Genomic DNA, 23,266 nt, shown 5'->3' on the forward strand with positions numbered 1-23,266 from the left:
CCTCAACCCCCTTCAGCCTTTCACCAAGCTTAAGAGATGGCACGGGAGAGGTCAGTCAGGGGAGGATTGAGGCATGTCCCAGCCCATGGCAGGGCACCATGCTGTCATCTTTGGTCAACCATGGACAGGCCGTGGGCTGACCCCAACCTGGAGACCCAGGGACTCCCTATTCCTCCAGGACCAGTGGGAAATTCCAGGACCTCTGGCATCCCCCCAACAGCCTGCACTCCAGAGAGAGGCAGACAAGATCAAGAGAATGGGTTTTGCACAGTTAGACAAAGACTTTGATGGTTCATAACATCAGGGAGAAAATTCCAATACCCCGGGGCAAGCTACGATGTGGATGTTCCTTTCAGCAACCTGCTTCTGATTGGAACTGCCCGGAGCCTCCCTGCCAATCAGCATGGGCGCTGAGAAATTGGAATTTTATAGCTTAGCAACGAGAAATCTGGAGGAACTCTGGAATTAATTTAAGGAAACGGGGAGGAAAAAAAAAAAAAAACGAAGAAGGAAATTAGTAGCCAAATAACCAGACTGTCTGATTTTATTATTACCTTTGTGGCCGAGGCAAGTCATGAACATTTTTGGCATTAAGTACAAGCAGAGAGGGAACCAGCCAGCCATCTTGTCTCAAACTCTGCGATAATGTTTTGTTTTTGTTTTGTTTTCCTGCACTGGTGCTGGGATAGGGATGTGAACAGAGCCAAGAAAGAACAGACAAAACAGGTACAATAATTAAAGAAAAACCACACCCAGTCTTGTCTGCCACAGCTCCGTCCAGGAGCCTCTTGGCCAGTCTTTTTCTGGAATCATCTTCTATCATGTGACATCATGGATACCAGCCTGTCTGAAATGGGAACTGGAGGTCACGGCAGCTATAGAGGGTTTCTGCAATTTCAGATGGAGGCCTAGTCAGAGGTGATGATGGTGTTGGTTGGTCCATTCGATCACTGTTTATTGAGTGTCATTCATGGGTCACTGTTGAGTCAGGGGCTGTAGAACAGAAGTGGATATCACATTACTGGTCCCTGCCCCTGTGGGTGGAGAGTCTAGCTGGGGCGGGGGGGGCCTAGATAGTAATAATCAGTTAATTATATAAGGCATGAAACCCCAGTACTTCTGTGGGGACTTGGTTCTGGTCCTCATGTCCTAGAAAACATCCATTTGGATGCCTCGCTGTGAGACAGCGTGATCAACTCATCCCAGTTGGCCCAGGACTTTCCTGATTTAAGCACCTAAAGTTCCCAATCCTGGGAAGCCCCAGGATGACTGGTCACCCTACCTTGGGACAGGATGAACTGGGAAAATAAGCCTCCCTTACCACGTGGGGCTTCCCTGTACCTTCTCCCCAAGCAGCCTGGACACAGGTTAAACAGCCCATTCAGCCTGCGGCTTGGAACAAGTTACTTGGCCTCTCGGGGCCACTGCTTCCTCATTTGCAAAATGGGGTTTGACCTGGAGAGCTTTTGGCCTCCTGGTAGTTCTGGTTTCCCAGCCCTGCTGCTGCATTTCAGAGCTTAATCAATGCAGACGGCCGAGCAAAGGAGACAGGGCCACGCACCCACGGTGCAGCCGTGGGCAAGTTATCTCACCTTTAATGCCTAGTTTCCTCCTCCATAAAATCGTAGTGATAATAGTACTTACTTCGTGGAAATATGAGCACTCAGTTAAGTGAAAATATTCTATAGGTCTGGCATAGCAGATAGTCAGTAGCTGGAAAGTGTGGATATCCTGGTTAATGAAAAGTATGATTTAGAGTTATGATCTTTCATAAGTAGTGACTGCCAGTTTTCAAAAAAAATTTTTTTAAACATGTACTTTATCACAGTACATACTCTTAAGATTGCCTTTTACCTCCGCGTGTCTAGTTCCATAAGGTGGAGACTAGGTCCTTTTTGCCACTGTCTCCCCCATAATAAAGATTTGTTGAGTTCGTTGAGGTCACATCATGCCCATTTTACAGGTGAGAAAATTGAGACTCAGGGAGGTTAAAGGTCCTGCCATTAAGTGGAGAAATCAAAAATTGAACTTGGATCTGATTCAGGGCCCTGTCTCTCCACTAATTGGTCTCTACTTCCTCAGGGGATGCGTAGGGAGAGCACGAGTGACGGCAAAGGGGTGCAAGGAGGCAGATCTGGTGGCGGGGGGTGGGACTGTGAAGATCTGACTAGGAATTCTCCAAAGGGAGCGGCCACGGTGGGCCGAGCACAACACCAGCAGCCTGGCCGGATCCTCATGTGGACAGGAACCTTTTAGATGCTGCTTTCTCACCTCACTGATTGCCATGGAGACAGGAGAGGGTGTGCACACATGCACGCGCTGAGATGTATCTCAAACCTGCTACCCAGGCTTGCCCAGAGATGCCAGCAGTGGTGGGCAGGTCAAACCAATACACAAGTGCACACAAGAGTAGAGTACATGGTACCATAAACCCCAGCTATCCATCACCCAGCTTCAATAATCACCAACTCTCAGCCAACCTTGTTGCATCTATACCCCCTTCCCCTCCTCCCTCATCCCAGATACTCAGACACTACACAAATTCCAGACACCAACCATTTCTTCTGCAAATATTTTCGTTTATGACTCCAAAAGAAAAAGGATTTTTTTTTTACCACCATCACACCTACTAACAGTAATGCTTTAATATCAGCAAATATCCAGTGTTCAGAATTTTCTGGTTGTCTCATGACTGTTTTCTTTACAGTTAAAATCAGGATTCATATAAGGTTCATACAGTGTGACTGGTTGATACGCCTCTTACGCCTTCTTAATCTGTGGGTTCTCCCTCCCTTCCTCTTTCTTCTCTTGCAATTTATTTGTTGAGGAAACTGGGTTGGTTGTACTGTAGAGTGTTCCAGTCTGGATTTTGCTTATTGCGTCCCCGTGCTGGTGTTATACGTGTTCCTCTGCCCACTCTGTTGCTTGTAAATCAGTAGTTAGATCTAGAAGTTCACTTAGATTCATGTTTGTTTTTTGTGTTTGTATGACTACTTCCTAGTGGCTGTTTTGTATTTCTATTTGAAGGCACATAATGTGTGGTTGTCCCTCTTCATGATGTTAGTAGCCATTGATGATCACTGTCTAGATCCATTAGAGGTTGAAAAGGGTGGCTTACTAATTCTATCCTTCTGTCTTTGTTTGTTAGCTGGAATATGTCTATAAAGAAACTTCCCCTGATCAGCCATTTGGTTACGGTAAAGTATGGTTCATACCAGAAAGGATAAATGCTTGACTCTTTCCCCTGTATTTGACAGTTTTCAAAATAAGAAGTTCATCCCAGGGAGTTCCCTGGTGGCCTAGTGGTTAGGATTCCGGGCTTTCACTGCCATGGCCCGGGTTCAATCCCTGGTCTGGGAACTGAGATCCTGCAAGCCATGCAGTGTGGCCAAAAGGAAAGAAAAAAAAAAAAGTTGGTCCCAACATCCTCCAAAGATGACAAATGAGTTTATGCGTTTCTGTTTTTCTAAGTATCATTGTGAACTTACAGATTTGGACATACATAACACATTTCCATCTGTTGCAGTTATTATTCCTATCGATGCTCACAATGTCCCATCTTTGGCCAGTGGGAGCCTCTTCACGTTGTCTTCCCGCCTCCTTTTTGATATGTCCCCATGACAGCTTCTGAGCTACTTGGATGATAAGGTGTTCCAGGCTCATCTTGCATATCTCCTGCCTCAGACCTCGAATCAGCCCTATCTCCACAGAACCTGCAGAGAGCACTTCTAGTTGGAAGTGGTGTTTAGAGACCACAACGTGGGTGCTGGGAGTGCTCACTGTTAGTGAATTGCCCATTATTTCTAACCTTTTCAGTGGACAGGGGTAGGAGACATGTGCTTTATTTTGTAAGGCAAAATACTGATGCTTCCCATTCAAACTGGGGACTCCAGGTTCTTCACTTCATCTCTGTGATCTTACATCCGCATCTCCTTTCTTCCATGACAGCGTGACAAAGCCTGTTTCTAAAAGCAGAGCTCCCCTTTGTGTCTCCCGCCAAGCAGGAAGCATATGAGAAAGCACTTAAGCCTTTCCCTCAGAAATGAACCCGAGGCCTCTGATTTGGAGGCTTAGAAGTGGCTCTGAGAGAAGCCCATGTCAGGACCCACAAGGGACCACATTCTCATGGCAGACGAACCAGCTCCTCCCACCATCCTGTGTGTGGATCCTCTCATCTAACTGCTCTTAATCCTGGCTGCACACTTGAGTCACATGGGGAATTATAAAAACCCCTCTCAATCACAATTAAGTCAGAATCTCTGGGCCTGGGAGCCTAACATCACTACTGTTTTTTAAAGCGGTCCAGGTAATTTTAATGTGCAGCCAGGGTTTAGAATCACTACTCTAGTCCTTGCTTCTCAGCCAAAGGAAGAGAAGGAAATGAGGGGTATAGCAGATTCTGCCTTCAAAGCCCATTAGCTTGGGATTGAAACCTAGCACTGCCAGTTTCTACCTGTGAAATACCTGGAATGGCACAGAGCAGTGGAACCTTCTGCAGTAATCAAAATCTATATCTGCACCGTCCAATGTGGTAGCCACTAGCCCCATAGGGTTATTACTGCAACCTAGGAAGTGAATTTTTGGATTTAAAAAATTTTAACAACTTACACAGAAATAGCCACAAGTGGCTAGTAGCTACCATCTTGGACAGTGCCACTCTGCAAAATTACTTAACATCGAGGAGCCTCATCTCTGTAAAATAAGGACAAATAAGAGTGACTTCCTTGGGCTGTTGTCAGGATTAGAGATAATGTATATTAAGTGCCTGGTGCACATAAGACATTCGATAAAATGCTGCTTATTTTCCTTATTAACATCAGCCTGTCACTCCTTAAAGAAAAAAAAAAAAAAGCTTGCCTGGAAAATGAGTGCTCAAAAGCACCCCACCACACAGACTAAAAATTCTGAGCTGTTCCAGAGAAACTCACAGAAAATATTCCTTAATTGTAGAAGTTCAATTACAGCAGGAGGTTATCAGTTGCAAGGGCTGTATTTCATTACAGATCTAGCCACAGCTCAATAAATTAAGCAATCACTCAAAATAACATGTTGCTTTAATCCCCTCTTGGAACAAATTCAAGTTGCTTGGTTTTATATTAGCACAGCTCTTGAAAGGCAACTCACATTGGCCTCATTTCTGTTTTCTCAATTCATCAGCCCCTCTCTGGATAAATCTTTGCGTCTGCTGACTAGCAGGGTGGAGGATTCCAAGGCGAGCAGACCTCCTTTTATCAAAACCGGAGTGTTTTCCATCCTCTGGCCTCGACACGTTCCATGTTTCATGCGCTGAAATTACTGGCAAGTTTATCTGCGGCAAAGACAGAAAGAGACCAAGAGGCAAGAGCCCAGTTCTGAAACACCTCTCAGCAGCCCAGTTCGGATGTGCAAAGCAAACAGTGGCGACTTTTCCACCCTCATCTTCTCTCTAGTGGTTTATCCTCTCACAGTAGAATTTCATTTCCCCTAGAAACTTGGCACTGGAGGTGTCAGCCCGGGAACATATTTGTTTGTGTAAATTAAAAGAAGAATATGTTTTGACCATATTTAAGTTCTGACCGCACTAAAGAAATAAACACTGAGTTGCACAATGCATCCGCTGCACGGTTCTGGCCCACCTCCCCAAACTCTGCCTTTGTTTATAAAACCCAAACGAGAACTGTGAATGGCTTAGCACCTCAGAAAGCCACAGGGACAACTTTGGAGGCCGTGTCCACCCTCACCCAGGTCCACATGGAAAGTCCACTTACCTGAGTTTGAGATTTGCTTCCTCCTGACGTGCTGCATCCTTGCCAAGGGGGGCGAGGGTGTTGGAAACAGACACCCTCACTTGTGCATTGTTGATGGGCCTGTGAATGATGCCACCTTGGTGAAGGGCACTGGGCAATAGCTGTAGAAATTTAAAAATGCACATATCCTCTGACCTAGAAATTCCACTTCTAGGAATGTATCTGATGAGGATACTGGGACACATGCCAGAGAGTATGTATGTTACAACTGCAAAATCCTGGAGTTAACTGAAATGCTGGCCAGTGGGGGACAGCTTAAGTATGGTGCATTGCTAGAAGTCATTAGAAAGATTGTGGTGGGACAGAGGGCTGTCATGTCTTCAGGATATATTATAACGCCCAGCCCCTCCAATTTTCTTAATGTTAGGAGCCAAAAAAGTATATGCTCTCGAATATGGTTAGAAAATTTATGAAGATTATGCGGACTGCATACAGTGGTTACATTTAAAAAGTGAAACTGGAGTTAGAGAAAAAATGCAAAGGGGCTCCTTTATTTCCCCTATTTCCTCTGACCAGGGCAATGTAATACAACAATAATACTCTTTTTCATTACGTATCTGTCAGGCCAATGGAGTGGTGGTAGGAATCTTTGCTCTTCTCGTCTTTATGCCAATCATACAGTGGACTGAATGGCGATCCCCAGAGAGAGAAAAGCTATGTCCACTTCTCTCCCAGAACCTTCACAGGTTTCCTCATATGGAAAAAGATGTGATTAAGTTAAGGGTCTTGAGAGGTGGAGTTTACCCTGGATTATTCGGATGGGCACTAAATGCAGTTACATGCATCCTTGTATGAGAGAAGCAGAGACAGACAGACAGAAGAACGTAGGAAGATGGAAGCAGAGATGGGAGTGATGCAGCCACATGTCAAGGAACACTGGAGCCACCAGAAGCTGGAAGAGGCAAGGCATGGATTTTCCTCTGGAGCACCTGGGAGGAGTATAGCCCTACCAGAGTTTGGACTTCTAGCCTCCAGAACTTTGAAATAATAGATTTCTATAGTTTTAAGCCACTCGGTTTGTAGTAATTTGTTATGGCTGCCCTAGGAACCTAATACATCACCTGACACCTGTAAAACACATGAAGTGCATAGGGAGAAACAAATTTGGCAAGACTGTGGTTTTTGGTGAATTCATTCAGTCCACAGATATTTATTGAGCATCTACTAGGTGCTGAGGAGACAGCAGGGAACAAATCAAAGATGGCTGCCCACCTGGAGCTGACATTTCAGTGAGAGAGAGAGGGAGAGAGAGGGGGAGAGAGAGAGGAGATAAAATAAATAGAACATGGAGAAAGACTGATGGTGGTGGAAGGGAACAAGAAAGAGAACAAGAAAGCATGGAAGAGGGGCAGGGGTCAAGAAGGGGACTGGGAGAATGCAGTTCCCAGGTGACACTGAAGTAGAAGCCTGAAGGGGTTGGGCGCACAAGCTGTGTGTCCACCTGAGGGAAGAGTATCTGGCGAAGGAAACAAGTATAGAACTTGACCCTCTGCGTGATCCATCTGTTGACCAGACTCAGTAGGAGGGAGTGACCCTTTCTTCCCTCCTCCTCCTTTCCCTCCCTCCCTCCCGCATTTGCTGCCCACCTGCTGTGTGCCAGCTGCTGGGGGTGCAAAGATGAGTGAGACGCAGGTCCCCAGGCTCAAGGTCATGGGGGGTAACAGTCATAAGTAAATCGTCGCAAATATAATGTGGTGGGCATTGGAGCAGAGGCCACGGCAAGCTGCAGGCTCCATCCTTGGTGGAGAGCAGGGTGGGAAGGGGAGGTGGGTGTATGTTGGGAATGAGGTCGGAGAGAAGCAAGCAAGCAGGAAGAGGGCAGGACTTGAAGTCCAAGAATAAGTGTTTAGCTCTGATTCAGTGGTAGATTAATTGGAGCGGGGGAGCATGGAGATGTGTCTGGGGAATCTCTCATTCCCAAGGACAGCAGGCAAACTTAGGGGAGAATGAGCTCTGAGGATAACCTACCCCTTTTAGATTCACACAATCCGTGAAGAGGGAAAAACAGTTCCCAAGTCCTGAAATGGGATGCTTCGGACCATACGGAAACCAGAGCTGATCTGATTGAGGAAGACGGGAGATTCATTACTCAGGTAGCTATGATGAAGAACAAAAGAGGCTGAGTTGCTCTTGGATCCAGGGACAGAACGCAGCGCCAGTCTCTCTCTCCGCCCCATACTCCCATCCCAATCCTCATTTCTCCCTTCCTCCATACTGGCCTCAGTCTCTGTGGTCACAGATAGCTCTGGAGGCTGGAGAGGGGCTGGGAAAAGCAGCCTTCTCACCAGCTGTAGTTAGGGTAATCCTGGATTGGCCCTGCTTGGGTCACATGACCACACCTGGACCAATCACTGCAGCCCAGCTCAGAAGTGGGCTGCTGTGATTGGTTGTATTTGAGTCACGTGTCTATGCCTGGACCAATTACTATAGCTGAGGCTTGGGTGCTGTAAGCGACCATCTTTGGCCATATTCCCACTGGACATCGTGTCCGTTAACGGAAGCTGGGGGGAGAAAGTGCTGGCAGGTGAAAAAACAAAAATAAAACCCTGAGCCGTCTACCTCCTCCAGAGCCTTCTCCTGGTTGTGCTGCTTCCACATTCACTCTGCTGAGAATTGCCAAAATCCTGTGTTGGGCTTTGCTTTAAGATCCACTGTCTATAAACCCCAAAGCTGCCAGCCGAATTTACTCAGACCTGTTGTTGGTGTTTTTTTTTTGCCGTTGTTATATTATTTTAATCAAATGTAAAATGTTCTCTTCCTCTTTGGTTTATGATTGCCTCTCCTGCCCCTACGGGTAGGAACTGTGTCTGTCGTGTTGACTACTATATTACTCATGCCTGGTACTCAGTCTCTTATGTATAAGTCCTCAAATAATTGAACGAATGAATGAATGTTCACTCATTCATTGAACATGCCACAGAGACAGGAGGCGCTGCAAGGTCCTTATCTGCTCTCTTCAGTGAGTCCCTCTCTTCCACTCTCTCCCTCCTTCTCAGTCGTGTTGGTTCCCCTTCATGACAAGGTTTCGTTAGTCTTAGTGCAACCTTGCAGTGTCATCCCAACACAAACTGCAGGCTCTGAATCTCTAGGTGAATTCTTGGGTTGAGAGTCTAGATAAGCATGAGAAATAAGGTTCATTTGCTTGGTGGAGGCTGTCCTTTGAGAAGGATAATGGAGCTCTCTCTGAGCTGGGAGGGATTGGGTGCCATGATGGTTGCCAGTGTCTACCATGGCCACCTGCCTCTAGTGGGTATCCCTGGTCTGCTACTGCTCTGGATTGGTTGCTCACCAGCAGGCCTCTGTCCTGCAGCCCTGTCATTTGCCGTGATATCACGGTACACTCCGAGTCCAGGACAAACTGGTGTGGCCAAATAAAACAACCGCAGGTTCTTACGGAAGAAGGCTTAAGACAAATGGCTATTTTTTAAAAAGTACTTATAACCCACATGTCAGCTGGGGTCATCTTATTTTTGGAGATTCCAATGGAACGGACTTAAACGCTGTCCCACATGCCATGAGAGACCCAACTCTCCTTTCCAGAGATGGGGGGTGAGGGATGCTCGTGTCTCTCCTAGGCACCCAAAGCTCAAAATTCCTGCAGCCAATCAATGAGTTCTCAGTTCTGCTCGGGCGCCCTTTTGCTGGCCTCATGGGCGCATGACTTGTGCTGTTGTACAGGGTCTACGTTAAGTTTGATGTTCTACTGTTGTCATCTTGAACTTCTTAGTAATTTCTGAACAAACGGCTCCACATTTTCATTTTGCAAATCCTGTAGCTAGACTTGCTTCAGTCAGGAGCATTCCTTTCCCACCCCACACTGACTCACTCTAGACTATGCCCCAATTCCTCCACTGTCCCCAAATTCCATCCACACAAGGATATGGGTATAGGAGACTTGGCCTGAAGGTTTGGGATGAAAGGAAATGTTGACCTCTCAGCCAAGTTAACGGCATAAAGTGCAGTGTATGAACTGGCTTCAAACTACTCAGTGGGGAACAATGGTGGAGGGAAGGCAGGTGAAACAAGACTGGCAAAAGGTTGATCGTTGTTGAACCTGGATGATGGGTGCAGGGTGCTTTCTTATTTTCAGTATGGTAGGAAACTTCTATAATACAAAGTTGAAAAAGGCACTATATGATGTGCCTCCGGCAGGTCCTCAAAATGTTAAAATGGAGTTGCCGTATGACCCAGCAATTCTACTCTAGATATATTACTCCAAAGAAATGAAAACATACGTCCACACAAAAACACATGAATATTCATAGCTGAATTATGCATAACTGCCAAATGTCTATCAACTGACAACTGGATAAATAAAATATGGATGTTATCTGTCATAAAAAGGAATGAAGTTCTGATATGGGCTACAGCATGGATGAACCTTTCTAAAAATTTTTTTTAAAATGTATTTATTTTTGGCTGCATTGGGTCTCTGTTGCTGAGTGCGGGCTTTTTCTAGTTGTGGCGAGCGGGGGCTACTCTTCCTTGCGGTGGCTTCTCTTGTTGCGGAGCACAGGCTCTAGGTGCGTGGGCTTCAGTAGTTGTGACGTGCGGGCTCAGTAGTTGTGGCTCGCTGGCTCTACAGTGCAAGCTCAGTAGCTGTGGTGACAGGCTTAGTTGCTCCACGGCACGTGGGATCTTCCCGGACCAGGGCTCAAACCCATGTCCCCTACATTGTCAGGCAGATTCTTAACCACTGTGCCACTAGGGAAGCCCAGCATGGATGAAGCTTGAGGACACAAATGCTGAGTGAAAGATCAGTAACAAAGGATCACATACTGTATGATTCCATTGGTAGGAAATATGCAGAACAGGCAAATCTACAGAGACAGAAAGTAGATTAGTGATTGTTTAGGGGTGGGGGCTGGGGGAGGGACTGGAAGATTGGGGTGGGGGGTGACTGTTAAAGGGTATGGGGGTTTCTTTCTGAGGGCATAGAACTGTTTTAAAATTGATTGTGATGATGGTCGCACAACTCTGTGAATATACTCAAAGCCATTGAGTTGTGCCCTTGAAATGGGTGAATTACATGGTAAATGAATTATATCTCAATAAAACTGTTGGGGGAGAAAGTCATGTCCTCCCCCCTGACCCCCTTCTCCCGCCAGGAATCCTTAGGCTCCAGCCTCCTGCCTTTGGGAAATCTCTCCCTCCTCCACCCTCTCTCTGCACGCGTGTGCGTGTGCACACACACACACACACAACTTTCCATCTCCCCTTCCTGTTACCTTCTTCTGCCTTAAGACATTTTTCATTCTTTTGCCATTGCCACCAACTACAGAGAAGTGCCTTCCGCAAAGAGAAGTTCCTTCCACAGCCAAAGTGCCCCGTAGAGGTGTTTTCCTAAACACTGTGCTCTTTAAGTTACTCACTTCCCTTTCAGTCCTTGCACGCAGGGGAACAAGGTCGTGAGGAAAGGAGCACGAGGTGTGCTGCCTCCATTTCTTCTGCCTTCGGTTTGTGAGCTTTTCGCAGGGCTTCCAACAGCGCTATGTTGCGACAAAGCATCCGGAGGTTCACAACCTCTGTGGTCCGTAGGAGCCACTGTGAGGAGGGTCCGGGGAAGAATTTACCATTTTCAGTGGAAAACAAGTGGCGGTTACTAGCTGTGATGACTTTGTACTTTGGGTCTGGATTTGCTGCACCTTTCTATATAGTAAGACACCAACTGCTTAAAAAATAATCCATGAGACAGATACAAAGAGGAGCATTTGAAGTGTGCAGTCTCTCTGAAAAAGGATCAAACTCTTGAACTCAGCATCCTAGATATGTTTGTAAATAAACTTATGGCATAAAAAAGTTACTCACTTGACAGCTATTAAAATTACGATTTTAAAGTCCCCGTGGTGATCTATCATGGCAGTCACTAACAAGTCCTAGTAGTTGTAAATTCCAAGAGCTTCATAATCCCAAGGAAAGAGGGGCCAACTCAACTTCTCCCAAGCCCCACTGGTCTCTGTTCTGAAACGTAACTCAGCCACCTCACAGGTGGGGAGAGAGGGTGAGGAAGATCGTTGCCAGGGCCAGGTTCTTGCAGGTTTTGGGGTCTGGAACAGGGTGGGCAAACTATAGCCTATGGGCCAAAATCAGCCCACTTCCTGATTTTGTAAATAAAGTTTTATTGGAACACACAGCCACATCCATTCATTGACTTAATGTCTCTGGTTGGCTTCTTGTTACAACAGCAGAGTGGAGTAGCTGTGACAGGGACTGTATGGTCTGCAAAGTCTAAAAATACTTAGTATCTGGCCCTTTCCAGAAAAGGTTTGCTGACCCCTGACATGGAAGATCCAGGCTTGAACTCCAGCTCATCACATGCTGGGTGTGTGACCTTGGACAAGTCAGTTCCTCTCTAAGCTTGTTTCCTCATCAGGAAACCAGAGGCAGTAACAGTGCCTCCCTTATATGTTGCTTGTGCAATGAAAATGACTTCATATGTGTAAAGTGCTTACTTCATATAAAACACTCAATATATGTTGGTGGTTACGATGTTATTTAGAAAATGAGGGCAGTAACTCCTACTTCGTATGGTAATTATGTGAAGTGATGGAGCTCAAGCCTGTGAAAACAGTTGGCCAAAAACACGTTTATTATTGTTATAAATATCTTAAAGGCTTTTGAGAGGGTTCTTTGCTTCTCAGTAAAGCTACGTTAAGTTTTTTGGGGGAGCAAATTTGGAACTGAGAGTGTAGAAAACTCTAATTTCAGAGGAAAAGAGGACCCTTAACCCTCAGCTGGGACTTGAACCTGCCCAGAACGCAAGTACTCTTTTGGCTGAGCTCGGCATCTTCCCCAATGACAGGTGCTCAGGAATCCAGGCCTGCATGTCTTTAAACACTTGTGTTGCCTCCGAGGTCCCCACCAGAACCTGTTTAAACAGTAATCTGCTACGAGGTATTGGCATGCAGGTTTGCGGCCCGGGTTTGCAGCCAGGGGAGGGAAGAGACCTTTGTCTCTACACCCTTCAGGGGATTGTCCAGAAGCCAGCTGAGGGTAGCCACCACTGATGGCCTGATTTCCTGGACGGTGTTATTTAAATCGGGTTTAGTTCGGGAGATATGGCAGCCTCCCATCCATTCGCTTTGTTTCACAGCGATTAACTGAGTAGCTAATACATGCCAGGCCCTAGGGATACAGCAACGAATGATTCACCCCCTGCCCTTGGCAACTGCCCCCCTTCCTTCTGATGGGGGCGACAATCAAATAGGCATCTGGGCAATTTGGCCCCATAATAAGTCCTGTATTATCCCCAGGATTTCAGTCCCACACTAAATACTGTACCAATGAATTGGAAAACCACTCTGGGCCAGCTGTATGATAGATGGGTGGTAGGAGTTGAGAGTGCCAGCTTTGGAGTAGGTCAGATCTGGGCAGGACTGGCTCTGTAATTTGCTTAATGAAAACGTGGGCACCTTGTTCGAAAATTATTCAAAATTTCAGGATGACAACAGCAGAGCACTGAACTATGCAGGGCCCATGCTGTGAAGCTGGCCCTGTGCCTGGGGTCAAACTGCTTTCCAGCTGGGTACCATCAGACACATCTCTTCACCTGTCTGAGCCTCCATTTCCTCATGTGAACAGAGACGCTAAAGCCAATGTGAGGTCTGGTTGTGGCTAAGTAAGTGAGATGAGGCAGGTACAGCGCTGAGCAGGGAGGGCAGGCTCCGCAACATCACTGCTGTTCTCAGCCTGCAGTGACGGCTGCGTTTCATCCTATGAGAAGAGCGCACATTTATGTTTCTTAGATAATAGCTAAGACTTAGACAGCAGATGGTTGATGCCAGACACTGTCTTAAGTTCTTTACGGATGTTCATTTCTTCCTCATTACAACCCTATCATGTAGAGATGGGGAAATTGAGGCCCAAAAAGAAGAGGGAACTTGCCTGTGATCTCACACCAGTCAGTGGAAAAATCCAGATTCAAACATGGGACATCTGGTCCCTGGGTCTGTGTTCTCAACTGACTACGTGTCCCTGGAGTTGACACATCCCTGACACGCACACTTGCATACACACGCATGTATGCACGTACCTTCTCTGAGATGCTACCACAAAGCGTACAGTGTGGAACTGTCCCCATAAGATGGGATTCTTTCTCTCTCTTTTAAAAAATTAATTAATTAATTTTCTGGCTGCGTTGGGTCTTTGTTGCTGCAAGTGGGCTTTCTCTAGTTGCGGTGAGCGGGGGCTACTCTTCGTTGTGATGCACGGGCTTCTCATTGCTGCGGCTTCTCTCGTTGCGGAGCACAGGCTCTAGGTGCGCAGGCTCAGTAGTTCTGGCACGTGGGCTCAGTAGTTGTGACGCACAGGCTCAGTTGCTCCGTGGCATGTGGGATCTTCCCAGACCAGGGATTGAACCCCTGTCCCCTGCGTTGGCAGGTGGATTCTTACCACTGTGCCACCAGGGAAGTCCCTTTTTCTCTGCTTACTTGCTCTTTTGTCTGTGCCCTGCGACTCAACTTGGAGCCCCATGAGGGCAGACACTGTCTTGCTTCCTGCTCTACCTCTGGCACCTGGCACTGTGCTGAGCACACAGTAGGTCCTCAATAGACATGCACCAGTGAAGGCAGGTGGGAAGCAGGCATCCCGCCAGAGCGCTCTGATCCAGAATCAACAGCCGCAGTTCCCAGAACCTCAAGACTGCGGCCTTAAGAACTTGTTTGGGGGCGATCTCGTGGCTAGAGGAACCATTTCATCCTCTCCTGGCTTTTCTCACTTGGGGTCCTCTCACTGTGCAAGGCAAGGGGGGTGAGAGGCATTAAAGGGGTGCCCTAGGGCCCAGCCCCCATCCTGGCAGGCTGCAGGGTGAGGGCACGGGTTGTGCTCTGGCAGCTGGGCCACAGCTGTCTGCCAGCCTCTCGGTGCCTGCCCCAGCTGGCCAGCTGGGCCCTGATGCCACCCCCCACCCCATGACACAGCAGAAAGTGAAACCAGAGCCCGCCCCTGCTGGCTGGGACCCAGTGCTTGCTGTTTCCCCATCCCAGGGGGTGGGTGGGGAGCTGATGCCCAGGCCTGGCACCGGGTGGCCTGTCCAAGGAATACCCCTCCAGGCCAAGGGTGCCGCTGTGCCCCCTGCCCATCCCAGGGCCTCCGGTGCCCACTGCCTTCTGAGCCGTGCCCTGTGTGTGAACCATCATAGCTGCTCAATTGAGTCCCATTAACCCCTGATCGTCACACTGCTCTGAGACAGGGGGTTAATTATTCTCCCCATTTCACTGAGAAAACTGAGGCTCAAAGAGGTGCCTCGGCCAGGAAGGAGGGTGCTGGGGCAGCAGGATCTTAAAATAAAAGACAAATCAGAGCTATGGGTGGGCATAGGGGCAGAGATCCAAGGGGTCTCACTGGTGTTGGCGAGCAGGGCAGGAGTTTGTGGGGGGAGAAGACACGTGACCCCCAGGTTATCACAGGTCGAGCCCCCTGCAGATTGGAATTGGCAACCTACCCCTCCCCACACCAACTCCATGGGTGCAGAAAATCCCTAAGACAAACAAGAATTCTTAAGAGGTGGACTATGGGGAATTCCCTGGCTATCCAGTGGTTAGGACTCCACGTCTCACTGCCGAGGGCTGGGTTCAATCCCTGGTCGGGGAACTAAGATCCCAAAAGCCATGCCACGCGGACAAAAAAAAAAAAAAGAGGTAGACTTTGACACTTTAGAAAGTATCATCTTGAGTTCTGCCCCATCCTCAGGCCACCCGTACTCTCCTTTGCTTAATATTTTTCTTTCAAGCAACTCACCCTCTTTATCTTGCATAAATTGATGTAAAAAAGAGCCCTTCTACCCCTACCCTAAACTGAAAGCCAACTGCTTGCCATAAGTAGAAATCTGCTGTACAGAGAAATACCTGTTAGAATAATTTACGTCTCTAGCCAGGTACCACTTAAAATCATGTGCATATCAGACTTGGGAAACTTCTATTCCAAAACATAGGTTTCCTACGTGAGGAAATGGAGGCCCAGAGAGGTTGAGTCACTTGCCTGGGGGTGACACTGCGAAAGAGTCGCAGGGCTGGGGCTGCCCGATTCCATGATTCTAGAAACCTGTGCTTACTGCTGGGCTGTCGTCTCTGCTCCTGTCCGAGCTGTCTTAGCATATGAAGCGTGTGTTAGTAAGTATCAGCACTGACAGCTTCCAGTTTCATGCTTGGGCGTCACCACTTTCAAAGCACCTTCTGAGCTTGTCTGTCACTTGAACTCATGATAACACTCTAGGTACAGGTGAGAACCCTTTCAGAACAGAGCATGGGGTGTTGCCCCTCCCTTGCCAGAGAAGGAAACCGAGGCAGAGGGTGGGGAAGTGGTCTGACTCAGGGAGCTGGTGAGCCAATCAGGACTGTCCAGAGCCCCTGCCGAGGTGAGGATCCCAGAGGCCCTGCCGGAAGGCCCAGGCTGAATGTGAATCGCCTTGTCAAACAGGTAACACTTGTTTCTTCCCCACTTTCCCCACCTCCCCCGCCATGAACCCCCAGAGCAAACGCTGACAGCAGCCTCAGCTGCCCTGTTTCCCAAGCCTGAGCTCCAACATTCGGCCCCTGGAGGGCAAAGAGCACGTTTAGGAACTGGTGTCTGCGGATGGCATCTTTTCATTTTTCATGGTGCACCAGTTCTGAGCACTGTGGAGGGGAGCTCTACCAGGGACCAGAAGGGGAGGTTTGGGGGAACATCTTTGTCTCTTCTTTTAGTTGCTGGAGAAACTCAGCTGCCACAGCTGGCCCAGGGACCCCCGAGGAATACTGCAAGAGCAATAAGGATTTTTAGGGGCATTATGATAGCGGAATGGAAACACATCTGCCCCCAAAAGTCCCTCATTTTCCCTGCGGTAATGAACCAGCTGGGCAGGAAGTGGTGGCTCTCGGAACTCCAAGAGCCAAAACTAAAAAGGAAAAAAATGTACAAAGTTAGAGCAAACTTTAAACAAGCCGACGCTTTCCTGGTACACAGGCGGTGGCTCCACCCAGGCTCCCGAAAGGCTGATAATTGGCTAAATGTGTCTCCACACAGTGGCTTCAATATAGATGCGCCTCCTCTGTGCCCAGAAAAACCAGGATCTGGAACCCAGAGCAGGTGGTGAGGATGAGTCCCTAAGGCCAGGTGACTCTCAAGAGCCAGTGCCATCTCCCCAAGACCCCGAATGATTATTCCAAACCCTCGTTAGTAACCCAAGTGAACCACAGACCCTTCAATCCCTCCTCCTTCCTCTGGAATGTGGGAACGTTATCAACTTGGAAACCGGGATGAAAATACCTGTAAAGCAAGCAGCTGTTTCCAGGGCTGTATGAACAAGTGAAGGGCGAGAGCTTGGGTCGGGGAGCCTGGTGGTTATCACTGGTGGGGCCAAAGGGGGAAAATCACAGCTAAGGTCCAGGGTGCCGACTCTCAGGTCCAGCCGCTAACGACTGATTAAGGAGTCAAGGGCAGGGGCTCCCCAGGTTTTGTGGCCTTCAAGGTCTCTGCAGACAAGGCCCTCCCCCAAGCCAGCCAGCACCCCCCCCCCGCCCGCCTTGAAAGGGTTAACACCTCTGCTGCTGCTGACACCCGAGGAGGCGGCCGCTCACTCAGCAAGCTGGCATATCACACTGGGCCATCGCGGAAGAGAGGGGCTGAAAACAGCCTCTGTGAGTTCTGTGAATGGAAGCGGCCTTATCGCCATCAGAGTGAAAAACGGGGCAAAAAGCCTTCCCAACACAGAACCCGCGACCTGGGCGCTCGCTGGCTCCTCGGCACCTGTCGCGTGGCCCCGGAGCTCTGGCAGGGACTCCGGGCGTCTGTGGCGGTGAGCACCCGGCCACCTCGGCCAGACCTGCGAGGGGGCGATTCTACACTTGCCATGTGACCGCCGGCAACCAGGCCTAGATCTCGCCTTTCAAGCAGCACCTAAAATATTCTCCGGGTGAACCTGAGGCTAAATATGGCCTGGCCTACGAGTGCCTGGTCTGGACCTTTTAATGCCACTCGAAGATACAATCAGGAACCCATGGGGCCTTTTGGTGGCCTAGAGTCCAGTTACTGAGGCCAAACGGGAGGCCCGTGGGCTTGGCTGACTCCAGGCTGGGTGCAACCTCCCCCAGAGGCTGCGTCCCGGTGCCAAGGCTGAGCGGGCTTGTCTCCTGCATGTCTTATTCCGGAATGCCCACACAGTTCTCTCTCTGCCGGCCCCCAGGGTGGCTTAGATGTAGGTCCCCTCATCCACCTCCCTGGCCTTCCCTCCAGGCGCTCTGATGGCCTGCCAAAGGCTTCTCCCCCACTTCCAGGCTGCAGCCCTGACCCCCCTGGCCCGGGTTTTCCTTGCACCCTGATTGAAAGAAGAGGGCTCAGCTCCCCAGGTGGACAGGAGGCCGCTGGCTGGAGAAGGCAGGGGAACACACACACCTGCAGGGGGTAGACTGCACGGTAGCTTAGATGTGTCCCTGCTCTGTGGCTGGCCCCCTGCCACATCCCCTCGGCCCACCCTGAACGGCAGGATCGCAGCCCTGTTGCTGGAGGGCAGAGAGAGCTTCAGCCTGGGCTGCAAAAGCACAGCTCTGCTCTGGAACCTGCTAGCCTGGTCTTAGCAAAGTTGGGTTCTGCCCTCACCGGTGGCCACGTGGTAACCGGGACAGTCAAGAGTCTCTGGGGAGGCTGCTCTCGGGAGCCTAACACCCCCCCACACCCCGCTCCCTGCTTTTAGCCGAGAAATGCTGCAGGCCCTGAGGGCCCCAGGAGGAGAGACCCCCTTCCCCCAGCACCTGTCTGGGGCTTGTTTGGGCTCTGGTGGTGGCTCCAAGGCCACGTTCAGGCCTGGGCTGGCAGCGGTCCAGGCTGTTTTGGGCAGAGATGCCAAGAGACCCGGGCACTGATCTCACGCATGATGCCAACAAGAGAGCCTGGTTTTCTGCACGTCTCTCAGAAAACTTTCACACCACAATGCACAGCTACCGTAAGGCTCCTTTCCCCGCCTGGGCCAAATCCTCCAGCAAAGGCTAAATTTGCCTCCCTCTTCTCAGTCCCTTTTGACAATGGCTTTCTTGGGACACCAACATCAGTTTTCATTTTCTTGGTGTGCTTCCCTTTCATGCTAGTGGTGCAGCCTTTCCGGAGACACTGAGAAAGGAGTTTGCTTTGTGGTCCCTTCAACTTGAATGTTTTATATAAGGAAGATGATATAAAATCGGAAACTTGAAAGCTTTGTAAATATCTGCACACGCCCCCCTACAATGGAGGACGCTGGGAAAGCAGCCTCTGAGGACTGGGTGCTTTGGAAAGAGACTCCGAGGAGATGTGGGGGGCTTGGGGTGACAGGGACCCCGAAGTCCCCTCCTTCCAAACTCTCTTCAACATGTACCCTTTTGCCTGAAAAGCCTGCATGGCTACTAGGCCTCAAGTCTGTGATCGTTTTATAACACGTTCGCGTAGGTGTTTTTCTTCAGTGTTTACTTTCACCTTGTTCCAAATATAAGAAGCAAAAAGGACTTTATATTTTCCCAAGTTTGGGATGCTGGGCAAGAAAGAAAGTGGATTATTTTGTTTGGGTATGCCCTTTCTGGCAAGCGGTTCTAAGGACCAAGTTTGCCTTCACTTTCATCAGACCCATTTCTATCCTCATGCCTAAAATAGCTGTATTTACAATATCACAATTACAAGAGGCTGAGCTTCTCTTCTATAAGGTAGTTGTAAGTTTATCTGGCGAGAATCTTCTTTCTGCTCTTAATATAAGTGGGTGGGAGGCTGGGCAGCAAGAAATAGAGGGAGTGCTCCCTTAGGGACTTTTCCAACTTTCACTGGTTTGGGTCAGAAACGCATGTTTTATTTTCAAGGAAGTAGGAGTTTCATTGCAGCCCCTCTCCTAAATATTTTACCCCCCCAGCTATTCCATATTCTTTCTGTTGAAACATTTTTTTCCCTGTGAGAGTCGGCTATGGACTGTGTATTGCTAAGACTGACATTCAAATTTGCTTTTTTTTTTTTCTTTCGAAATACATCCACACTTCCTTGGAGGGAAAAGTAGCAACTGCTTCGTGAAATTTCACACAGAGGGGCAAAAGGAGAAAAGCCAAAATGTATTCAGCAGTTCCACTGCTGAGCTTTTATTTTTTCTTATTGGTTAGGGTCGGGGGGTGAGGGGGAGCAGTGGTCAGAATATGAAAAGAAGCTGTGATTCTTTGCTGAATTAGTGACCACTTCTCACTGCAAAGTAGTGACTTACAATCTCTTCACCGTACAACTCTGCCTGTTTCCAGACTCAGAGGCAGGGGGAGTTTGCTAAATGTATTCATAATTAAGGCACCCTTGCAGAGGGCCGAGTGTAAGCAGGGGCTGTGCTGTTTCGAATGCTCGAATTAAAGCAGCCCCCGGTTCACATTCAGCACTCAATTCTGATTTTCCACACTTGACAATTCAGCAATTTTAACATGCTGCTTCATCGCCACGATTATAGCTCAGTATCTTGGTGCGACATTTGGCGTTCCGGTCTCGTTAATTCACGTAAAACACCCTATTTGTAGAAGTATCATTAGAGGCTAATTTGGTGAGATGTCCTTATTTAGCAAAGCAAATAGGACCTGACAGTCAGCTCTCTGGCGCTACGATGGGGGTGACGATTCAGCAATTCACAACGTGACAATTTCCCATCGCCCAGCCACGCTGGGATTGTGGACTCCTGAAAATTGTGCTGTTTCATCGTGTCCCATAACAAAGGGAAAGAACTCTGAAAAGTAAAGAACTGTTTTTTGCCAAGGCCCCGGGAACACGAATGTCACCAATGTGTCTATGTGCCATGTCTATTCAACACGAATCTTCTATCAGGGACTTGGTGTTCCAGAGTTTTTCAGGTACAGCTCACTTTTCTCTATGCCCTGCCGTGAACACTTGATTGAAATCCAGGTTTGCAAATAAATAAACTTAAGGTATGTGGATGTCTATATAGGTTACAACTGGAGGGTAGGGGTGTGTGTGTGTGTGTGTGTGTAAATTAACAGAACTTAATAAGGTTAATGGGAGGGGCATTTGTACCTCCGCCACCCTTGCCTTAGAGAATTCCCTGACAACAGATTATCCAGCGTTTCTTATAAAATGACTAAGATCAGCGTAGCAAAGAATTGCAGAGAAATACTGCGATTCCACGTGGGAGCAAGCAAGCAAATCTAATGTAACTGCAATTCACGATGTCAGTGATGTTTGATTTTTGAGGGTGTCAAATGGTTTGACACAACCCATGTGTCACTCATTCCCTTAAAATCCTGTTTAAAACATCTCATTAAACCACTGGGGGGCGGGGTGGGGGGAAGTACTTTTGCCTTCTCATACCTTCTTGGCCTCCCAAAGAAAGGCCCTTGAAAACAGCAGGTTCAACAGACTGAGAACACATACACACACATATATAAGAATATCCCCCAGACGGCTTTTCAGTTTTACCAAAAGAAGCAAACCTCCCTGCTTTCCTCTGACCGACCTTCGGAGTGCAGCTAGCTCTCTGCCCCCTTCCTCCAGGGACTGCTGGGGCCTGAATCCCTCGCCGTTTATAATGACCCCAAAAGCGGGACTTTGTGGGCCAGTTGGATAAAACATAAACTCATCTCGCCCTCAAAACCCCGATTCTGGGACCACAGCCTCCAAAACCTCCTTCCTCCAGAAGGGTGTCCCCCTTCTCAGCTCACAGCACTGGGGCAGGCTGCCTTTGAGGCAGGATTTTGGAGAATCCTGGATAATTAAAGGAATCATTACTGGGTTTTCCTGCAGGAACGATGGGATGACAGTTCATCTCATCCAAAAGCCAGAGTTGCATGGTGGGGACGGAGGGCGTATTTGCCTGCCCCATGGGGGTATTTTTTCCCTCCCTTGCCCCCAGACCCATAGCTGGGCCTGACATCTTCCCAGGGAAGACGCTGAGCGTCCAAAATGGCCCTTAGGGGAGCGCAAAAGGAGTGCCTGAGGGGCCTCCTGCAGTGCCCCACCCCCACCCCTTCCCAAATCCAGCTAAAGTTTAGTTATTTGTGCCCTTAATTGTCTTATTAAAGTCAAATTTGCAGCTTGCCCAGACTGGAGGAAGTGATTTCCATCTTAATAGCTCAATTAGCCTCTGGGTTCTGGAAAGGCCACCCCGATACACACACCTTTTCTCCCCATTTTAAACCCCCTCCCTTTTTCACAACTTCTCCTAAAAATAAATTATAAATATGGATGTGTCCTCAGAGGATCTGAGCGGCACATTCCAAAGCTCCCCACGGTGGGGCTTGGAAGCAGGAGAAACCAGAAACGCCACACAGCCCCAGCCCCAAATCAAAAATGCCTTTTCCTTTTTTTCTCCTAACTTTTGCCAGAGCAACTTGGTGTGGTCTCGGGCCCTGACACCCCGATCCGCACCCCGGAACCTAGATTTTTTAAAAAATTTTATTAACTCCTGTCCAGCGAAAGCTACAGCCAACGTGCTATGGCCGCCTACTCCTCGGAGGGAGGGGGCAGCCAACTTTACTTCGGGGAGGTGGTAACTCTCTGGGGACTGTGCTCCCGGCTTTTCCGGACGTCCCCAGGGCCCAGCCCCCGGAGGCTGGCGCTGGCCCCCCTGCCCGTGCCAGCGCGGCCCAGGCGCACGTGGAGTGACGACGAGGTGCGGCGGGCGCGGACGCGCGAGCAGGGCGGCCTGCTCTCCGCGCGGCACTGATATCGGGGTCACGCAGCGAGTCAGTTTCCCGAACCGGCTTTCCGGGGTTGGGGCGGGGTGGTAGGCTTTCAACCCGCCTCGTTAATTTCCAAGCCCCGGCATTAGGGAGGTGGGGGGCTGCCTCGCCCCCATCCCACCTCCACGCCTAACACGCCCCTCTCGGGAGCCAGGGAGGGGTGAGGGGGGGAGGGAGCCCAATCCCGCTGCCTCGGGGTCGGCAGCGGCGGCGGCTTCCCTCCCAGGCAAGCGTCTAGCGCCGGGTCCCGGGAGAGCCGCGCGTTTCCCCCCCGCCGCCACCTCCCTCCCGGCTCGTGTCGCCACCCACCCCCCAGGCAGCCACCCCGCACCCTCTTCTGTCCTGGGGGCCTGGGCACCCACCTGCCGCGGCCCCCTGGCCCGGGGGAGGGGTGCCTTGCAGGAAAAAGGGGGAGACTCACCGCCGCTGCCTCCTCTGGGGGTGCAGGGGGCCCCCCGGGGCTGCGCCTTCCAGGGCTCCCGGGAGGCGTGCGCGGGGTGGGGGGCGCCCAGCCTCCTCCTCGATTGGAGCCCAGCCTCAAATCCTTCACCGTGGTTGGGGGGGTACTTCCAGAAAAAAATCCCCCCCTTACTCAGATCAGATCCAAGTGATGGGCAGGGGGCGTATAAAAGCCTTTTCTGCCGAGAGCGCGGAGCCGACGGGGCTGCACCCGGCCTCCAAGGTCCGCTGCCGCCACAAAGCCGCGCCCCCGCCCCCCCCCACCGGCCCGGCCCCCACCCTCCCCCGCTCCCCACCCCCCCACGCCCTATGGCCGGCCCGGGGCGGGGGCTGGGCCGGCCCGGGGTTGGCCGCGCTGGGGAGGCGGCA

General features: G+C 49.7%; 1 long non-coding RNA gene and 1 pseudogene across 2 annotated transcripts; one reads left to right on the plus strand and one right to left on the minus strand.

Moving 5' to 3' along the window:
• Nucleotides 1–526: 526 nt before the first annotated feature.
• On the minus strand, nt 527–23,152 carry LOC117308197 (uncharacterized). 2 transcript variants are annotated; one of them, XR_012326103.1, is made up of 2 exons: nt 22,860–23,152; nt 527–10,606 (listed from the first exon to the last, which is right to left on the minus strand). It is a non-coding gene; the product is annotated as an uncharacterized lncRNA (long non-coding RNA). The 2 variants fall into 2 exon arrangements; XR_012326104.1 differs by lacking the exon at nt 22,860–23,152 and adding an exon at nt 15,765–15,882.
• On the plus strand, nt 10,604–16,796 carry LOC117308196 (cytochrome c oxidase subunit 7C, mitochondrial pseudogene; annotated as a pseudogene).
• Nucleotides 23,153–23,266: the final 114 nt, after the last annotated feature.

The sequence above is a fragment of the Tursiops truncatus genome, chromosome 15 (genome assembly GCF_011762595.2).
Source record: "Tursiops truncatus isolate mTurTru1 chromosome 15, mTurTru1.mat.Y, whole genome shotgun sequence".
Taxonomy (NCBI): Eukaryota; Metazoa; Chordata; class Mammalia; order Artiodactyla; family Delphinidae; genus Tursiops; species Tursiops truncatus.